The 8,612-nt window shown below is 37.3% G+C and overlaps 1 long non-coding RNA gene across 3 annotated transcripts; it reads right to left on the reverse strand.

Annotated features, from left to right (window-relative positions):
- Positions 1 to 397: 397 nt before the first annotated feature.
- Positions 398 to 8,150, reverse strand: LOC106521517 (uncharacterized). 3 transcript variants are annotated; one of them, XR_001310673.1, is made up of 3 exons: positions 8,114 to 8,150; positions 7,525 to 7,818; positions 398 to 472 (listed from the first exon to the last, which is right to left on the reverse strand). It is a non-coding gene; the product is annotated as an uncharacterized LOC106521517 (long non-coding RNA). The 3 variants fall into 3 exon arrangements; XR_001310672.1 differs by lacking the exon at positions 8,114 to 8,150 and adding an exon at positions 7,994 to 8,096; XR_001310671.1 differs by lacking the exon at positions 8,114 to 8,150 and having other exon boundaries at positions 7,525 to 7,987.
- Between the last annotated feature and the right edge of the window lie 462 nt (positions 8,151 to 8,612).

An 8,612-nucleotide genomic window follows, 5' to 3' on the forward strand; every position in this document is an offset into this window, starting at 1 on the left:
CAAAATCAAGTGGTTCCACTAAACCTAGCAGAGTAACTATGAAACATTATAATTATATTGTATGTATTGCTCAATTCTACTCAATGTGGTTTAAGTGGAACTAGTTTGGTTAAATAAATTCAACAGTTTATTTCTCAGAGAAAGTGTAAAACTTTTTCTTTTCCGATTTTTGTGAACAGTTTGACACTTCATTAGTGAAATTTATTTGTACCAAAGTCATTTTCAGTTAAGGTATTTTTACTTTTACTTAGTTATTTAGTTTGTTATACACTTCTATCCATTAGTACCCAGCATTTCAAAGTTACATACTGTTCAAAGAAACACTTATTACTCTTACAGTATTGTGAAATGCTGTTTGAAACTACAAACCAGTGCAACAGTACACTGCTTTTTTTTTTTGATAAAAATGAACAATCCACCCTGTGATGGATCTGGGACCTCTCGCCTCTTTCTGGAGATAGACACAAGCTCCCTGCGAACAAAAAAGAAGAAGCAAAGGTCAAGAAAATGGATGGACAGAAAAGAAGCATCAGGGGGTTTCTCTGCTACAGCAGTTTAAGCTATCAGTGTAAGAAAGGACTTTTTATTTACACACATTTAGTCAGAAATGCACCCCTCAAATTATCCTCTAATACTCCCTAACCAGAGTTACGGCTTGTTTTAAAACAGCCTTTCACAGTGTTCTGTTCAGAAATGCGATGCGTTGTTAGTAATTCTAAAGCTATGGAGAGCAGCTGCACAGCCACAGTGACAAGCACAATTTATTGGCTGTTTTCAAGCAAGGGAACACATTAAATAATGTGCTGGGAAGATTAATCCATCCCCACACAGGCCCGGCTCACAGGGGGCTGCAACAGAGGTAATTTACACACACAGGTAGTCCAACTCAGCAGTTAGGATCTTTGGAGTAGAAATGCCAGATTGTCTTATTACTTTTAGACTTTTTGGTTACATCAGCATTTGTCCCAAAACACTGAAAACAATCTAATTTTGACTTTTTTTTCCTTTTGAAATGCAGCAATGAAATGTCAGGAGCCATCATTGCTGGATGTTACAACTTGAGAACTACATCAAATCAATTATAATGCAGACCAAATACAGCGGGTAAAATAAGTAATGCACATGTCACCATTTTTCTCAGTAAATATATTACTAGAGGTGCTAATGACATGAAATTTTCACCAGATGTCGGTAACAACCCAAGTGATCCATACATACAAAAAAATCAAACCATAAATGTCCAAAAATGAAGTTATTTGTAATAATGTGGAATGACACAGGGAAAAAAGTATTGAACACACTTACTGAAATTTAATACTTTGTACAAAAGCCTTTGTTGTCAATGACAGCTTCAAGACGCCTCCTGTATGGAGAAACTAGTGGCATGCATTGCTCAGGTGTGATTTTGGCCCATTCTTCCACACAAACAGTCTTCAAATCTTGAAGGTTTCGTGGACCTCTTCTATGAACTCTGATCTTTAGTTCTTTCCATAGATTTTCTGTTGGATTCAGGTCAGGTGATTGGCTGGGCCATTCCAGCAGCTTTAGTTTCTTTCTCTGAAACCAACTGAGAGTTTCCTTGGCTTTGTGTTTGGGCTCATTGTCTTGCTGAAATGTCCAGCCACGTTTCATCTTCATCATCCTGGTAGATGGAAGCAGATTTTTATCAAGAATGTCTCTGTACATTTTTCCATTCATCCTTCCTTCAATTATTTGAAGTTTGCCAGTACCATATGCTGAAAAACAGCCCCACACCATGATGTTCCCACCTCCAAACTTCACTGTTGGTATGGTGTTTTTGGGCTGATGTGCAGTGCCATTTGACCTCCAAACATGATGTGTATTCTGGCATCCAAACAGTTCAATGTTGGTCTCATCTGACCAGACTATATTCTCCCAGTATTACACAGGCTTGTTTAAATGTTGTGCAGCAAACTTTAAAGGAGCTTCAACATGCTGTTTCTTCAGCAGTGGAGTCTTGCGTGGTGAGCGTGCATACAGGCCATGGTGGTTCAGTGCATTACTTATTGTTTTCTTTGAAACAATCGTACCTGCTAATTCCAGGTGTTTCTGAAGCTCTCCACAAGTGGTCCTTGGCTCTTGGACAACTCTTCTGATAATTCTTTTCACTCCTCTGTCAGAAATCTTGCGAGGAGCACCTGGTCGTGGTCGGTTTATGGTGAAATAATGTTCTTTCCACTTCTGAATTATGGCCCCAACAGTGCTCACTGGAACCTTCAGAAGTTTAGACATTCTTCTGTAACCGATGCCATCATTATGCTTTGCAACAATAAGGTTGTGAAGGTCTTGAGAGAGCTCTTTACTTTTACCCATCATCAGATGGATCTTGTGTGATACCTGGCCATCATTTGGGACTGAACCAGCTGATATTAACTTGCACTGACAAGGGGCAGGCTTGCTTTCTAATTACTGAGAGAGTTCAGCTGGTGTCTTGGCTTCCCATGCCTTTTTACACCTCCCTTTCTTCATGTGTTCAATACTTTTTCCCTGTGTCATTCCACATTATTACAAATAACTTCATTTCTGGACATTTATGGTTTGATTTCTTTGTATGTATGGATCACTTGGGTTGTTACCGACATCTGGTGAAAATTTCATGTCATTAGCACCTCTAGTAATATATTTACTGAGAAAAATGGTGACGTGTTCAATACTTATTTTACCCGCTGTGAGATGAATAATTGTTTATTGTTAGCCTGAAAATTTGATTCAAATTACCTTATTTATTCATGTATAATATGATCTCGTGTATAATACGATCATTTTTTTTAGATTAAGAAGCATAAAATAATTGAATCATCAATAACCCGAGTAACACACACACACACACACACACACACACACACACACACACACGATAAGAGTTAAATTTCTAGTATTATACATGATTAAAGTAAATGAAAAAATTCTGCCAACAGAGTAAGAAATTTTATTTGGTAAGATTCTTGAAATAAGACATTTGAGTCAAAATAATCTTACCAAGTATTTTTTTAATTAATTAATAAATTTATTTATTTATTTGACTCCCATTGGCAGAATTTTTTTCACTTAATTTTAGTCAAATTTTCAGGCTAACAAGATAAATAATCTTACACGTATTGTTTTTGTTTCGTAAATCAGTCTCAAAACAAGATCCAAAAGTGTTTTTTTTTTTTTTCCTGGATATAAGATTTCAAAACTTGGTTGGATGGACATTTTTTTGCAGCGTAAGCAGTGGCTGCACATCTAAACTGGTTTTCAGTTCAATTCAGTTACCATTAAAACAACTTTAACTCAGTCAAATTTACAGATACTGGGCTACAGTTTGATGAGAGCCGTTTTAAATGCATAATTTGAGCACTAACAGATCTTGTGAGTAAGCTTTCATTTATGAGTGATGTGTTTTTACAAATGAACAAAGGCCAAGTAGCAGACAGGTGACATTGAAAGTAGGTAAAGAACTCAGGACAAAGTGGATGTTTCATCAAACTATCGAATTGCACGAGTCTGCTGAAAAACTTCAGGAGTCTTTAGCAAAGGTACCATCTTTTTTTTTTCCTCCTTTCTATGGAAGGTAATCGGGTGGATCATTGACAGGCAGGAAGAGCAGCAGGCAGCAGACAGACATGATGTACAGCCCTGCATAATCAGCTCTCAGCCCCATTAATCTGGGCACACTGCAACACTTGATGAGACTGTGATGCATATGGTGAAAGGTCCCTCCCAGAGATGTCACTTTGAAGAACAGCATAAGTGCTGCCACCAGAGCAGGAGCCGAGTCATGCAGCCATGCCTCTATCACACTTAGAGGACAAAAAAAAAAACAAAAAACCTTGGAACACTTCGAGGACATAAGGACTTCTTCGTCCAACAGCAAAGCTAAAATATAATCACACGGGTATGCACAACAAAACCACACACACACAGCATCAGGTGGTGCAAACACAAGCACTTAACTTAAAAATAAACATTTCTCCTTGATTAATGTCTCCCCAAGGGCATGCAGTAATATTCTCGAGCACCTAGCCATTACAGCCACCGGATCTGAGTGTGAGAATTAAATCTGGGCTTCTATCAAGGCAGAAGGGGCATTAAAAAGAGTAGACATTGCAGGGGTCATTGCATAGGATGACAAGGTTCAGCAGACCTTCGCTGCGCAGGTTTAATTCTTCCCTCAAGGCAGGTACAGTGCCGTCTCAGTGACACATTTCATTACAGCTGTAAGGGTTTATTTCCCTCGCAGACTATTCATTTGTTTTGTTTTTTTTCTTGTGAGGGTTATGTGCATGACCTTTAGCTATATACCATCACATTGTTAATGCGAACCCTGGTGTTGGTATTTTAAAGAAAATGTGACACTGTAAAACATTTCCAGAAAACAAAGGCCAATATTTATACTCATTTTGTGTTGAAAAAGGACAGTTATAGTTATCTTGGTTAAATCTTACACAATTTCATGATATCTTGTGATCTGTTAGAACTTGTATGTGTTGTGAATGACTCACCTACTGTCGCACCAAATTTAAGCTCAGTATCTATAAAATTTACTGAGGTATAATCGTTCATGTGTAGCCTAAGGTCAATTAGCTGCGCTGACCATCTGAAATTGGATCAACTCCAAAAGTCAGTGGACATCCATTAGAGTTTACCCCATTATTTAATGGCTACATTTTACACACAGCTCTCGTGCAGTTAGTGCTCATTTAGGAATGAGTCTCAGCTACTACCAGACCAGATTTTAGCTCAATCTCTGTGAAACTGACTGAGATTTAGCCAGTGTTGTATCAATTCAATTCAGTTTATTTATAAAGCGCCAAGTCACAACAAATATCTCAGGGCAGTGTACACAAAAAGCAATAAATCTAAGGAAGTAAGCAGATTGTGTTGAATCACTGTCAGTCTCCCATCCTGAGCAGCACATTGGCGACAGTGGAGAGGAAAAACTCGCTTTAACAAGAAGACACCTTTGAAGGATCAAGTACTTTAAAGTAATACTTGAGTAAAAGTATCTTACCATAAAATTACTTTGGTAAAAGTTAAAGACCCCTTTTAGAATATTACTTGAGTATTGGTCTTAAAGTATCTAATACTTACTGCATATACATTTTGAAAGTTAAAGTACTGAGTAAGAGTAAGTGATTAGAATTTTCAAAATTACATTTACTGGTAGGTGACCTCCCCAAACAACATCTTTAAAGGCTGAAATGACTATAAGGTCATAATAAAATGTAAATGTTGAAAAATTTGGGAGGCACTAGTCTTCCCATTTTAGCTGCATATACTGTATATCTTCCATGGTCATCTACAGTATATACTGGACTACATACAGTATGTCTGCTATGTCCTGCTGGAGTGTGACATGGTTTGTGTCATGTGACTGAGCTGGATCATGTGCAAACCAATAGGGTGTCAGAACGGTATGTATGTACTTATCATCCAACCACAGTTAAATTCACTTTATCCAGAAAGCACAATTTATCTGGATAGTTGTTTTTTTAAACAATGACAAGCCAAAATGAAATAGGATTAATGACTTTCTTCTTACCCATTTTAAAAAATGGTAATGAGTAGAAAGTACAGGTTATTGTGTATTGAGTAGAAGTAAAAAGTAGGCTGAAAAATAATTACTCAACTAAAGTACTGATAATCAACATTTCTACTTCTGTACAGTAACAATTTGTACTTTACAATTCTGGATTTAACCATTTGCAAAGATTGCTTTGCTGCAGCAGCCATGTCGAACCAAGCTTCCTCCAAAAGTTATTCAACCGAGGTCAGTTCAACAAGTTTGTTTCTGAAAGTTTCATTAAAATCTGTTTTTTTAACAAATGGACAGACTTGCACAAACACACGCCAACATGAGACAAAACAGTATCACTCCATCCTTCAGCAGTGGATGATAATCAGTGGATGTTCAGATGATTAAAGTGAGGACAGTGATTGAAGTTAAAGAAACGGTTGGTGCAATTTTTGCTTCATGAAACGAGTCCAACAGTAAAAAGGCTTGTTCCCACTTTTCTTTAATGAAACTTAAACAGGTTTAAAAAATAAATAAATAAAAATAATGATGTAGGAGCCTCTGAAACATGAAGCCGATGAGGAAAGGCCTTACAGTGCAATAAACTCTGCCGACACTAAATTCAAATCATAAAACTGACTTCCTTTAAAAAGTGTAAACACCGCTCATGAAATCAAAACACTTTTTCCCCCCTTACAACTCACAATGGAGCCATTAGTAAAATTTACTACTTGTTATGAACAAGCTACAGAGATTTTGTGTTGCTCAAGCTTCTAATAATCCCCCCCGACTACAAATTACAATAGCAAAGTATTTTTCTGTTGCTTTCTACATACAGTTAGTGGGGGAAGCATAAAGCCTGATAGTTTGACTTAATGGCCCTCGCTGTGTGGAGGAAGTCAGAGACTGTGACACAGTCCACCGAGACCTGACTCGCCCTGCTCTGAACAGGGCAGTAGATATGCCGTGGCTTTTATGACTCTGTAATATTTCATGACCTTATATGCTGCTAAATCAGATGAAATGCAGTCAGAGACCTTGAATACAAACACTGTCACTAAAAACCCTCTCCTCTCCTCTTCTTGTCTTTTGGTGGAGACACATTAGGTTATATGAAAATAGGGCAGGAGCAACCGGGCATCCTAAAGGAAGTCACTAAATGGCGGTTTTTCCAAAATGGTTTTTCGGAAGTCATTTGTGCTGTAATGGCGCTACAACCTGCTGTGTTGTGGGGATTTTTACAGTTGACTACATCAGCCTTGTTTAGACTAATGAATCTTTGATGACTTGGACTACACACTTTCATTAAAAAAAACAGAAGACTCTGCAAAGACAAAGTTCTGGAAAGAAAAACAAAGCCCCTTGTAAAAAGTAATAATATAGCTGATTTTTGTTCTGCTTTAAAAACAGTTAAGAGCTTACGTTCCATTTCTTATTCAAGAAATACGAAACGTCTAGCTGTCTTCTATTCTGGCATTGAGATGTCCTGAATCATTTTTGCTCGTTTTGGAACAAATACAATCTAAACTACCGATCAAACAGAAATGGACAAATTAATTTAATATTAAAGCAGGAGTGCAATAATCAATTAAATACAAACCCCTCTTGTAATATTAATTATTTAAGAACTAAATTCATTTTTCTTTTGACATGTAAACACATCCAACATTTGTCTAAACAAAGCAATAGTGCCATCTAGTGCTATAAATCAATGTCAGCACTCCCCTTTTAAAGTCCTGCAACAGTGAGGCCTATTACTTTCCTTTTCCTGTAGACTGAAAATATTCAGGTTTGACATCAAACAATAGATGTGAGACAAAAGAGCAACAGTTCAGCTATTATTTCTAGATGTTAACGTCTAGATCAGAGACACACGTAGTGAAGATCAGCATTATTTTTGTAAGAACACGATTTTAACTGAGTTTTGCCCAGGCGTTTCCCATCACAAAGATTAGGCAAACAATTAATAGAAATCTCTCCTTTCACTTGTACGGTCAGGGACTTACCCTAAATGGTACTGGACTCTGATGGTCCTCAAGGTGGTGGGCCCACACAGAGCTGGCATCCTGTCTTTCTTCTTCTTCTGGGCTTAGCCCACCTCAGTTCCATGGGCCAAGGCTCAACCAAGTGGGCACCTGCCGAGAAGCTCCCACTGTGTGCGGACCTGACTCCAGGGAGGTGCCTCAGGTTTCCCTTCTCCAAGCGAGGTTTCCTGATGCATGTTTGTCCATCACCAGAAAATTCTTTGAAAATAACAGCTCTCTTCACTGCACTGAGCAGAAGCTGCAGAAAGATATTAGCTAAGACAAAAGGGGGCGGTTAGTCCTTTTATATCGAATACAGTGCCTTTAGAACAGGAATGTTTATCCTAGTTTTATTCTTCTGCTTTAATGGTGAATCACAAACAAATTTCAGGTGCATCTATTCTAGTCACACTATCCTACATGTTTTACTTGTTTTCCTGCTTAAATTCACCTGATTTAATGACTGAAGCCTGGTAACCACCCATTCATTCAAATCAGGTGTGTTGGAGCAGACTTCTCTAAAACATAGTGGCTCCCTGCTTTAGATCACTAATTAAAAAACTTTATTTACCTAAGGGGTGGGATATCCTGGACCTGGAGGACCGCAGCTCTGCATGTTTTACTTGTTTCTCTGCTCCAACACACCTGATTTCAATGAATATATGATTATCAGACATCTGCTGTATGGAGGATCAAMACTGACATAATTAGAAATAAAAGCAGAATTTGTATATAAATTAACCACTAAACAAATACAGGCACCAATTATTGAACTTTATCTCTTGTTTTATATTTGAATTGACTTTCATATTTATTTTTTCCAGGTTAGTTTCAATAAATTGGTCTCTATATTTTAACACATAATGTAAATTTTACTGCTTTTTACATATTTATTAATTGTTTTTCCTTTACTTGTAGATGCATTTGTGTCTCTTAAATGTTTATACTTAATTATGTTTACATTTTTTTCCAATAAGTCTTTTTATTTCAATGTGTTGCATGCTTGTGGTGCCTCAATTTAGTTTAAAGTTTGAAGTTTAGTTTAAAACAAAGGCAAGAAGGGTTACCTG

The sequence above is a fragment of the Austrofundulus limnaeus genome, unplaced genomic scaffold (assembly GCF_001266775.1).
Source record: "Austrofundulus limnaeus strain Quisiro unplaced genomic scaffold, Austrofundulus_limnaeus-1.0 Scaffold110, whole genome shotgun sequence".
In the NCBI taxonomy this organism is placed as follows: Eukaryota; Metazoa; Chordata; class Actinopteri; order Cyprinodontiformes; family Rivulidae; genus Austrofundulus; species Austrofundulus limnaeus.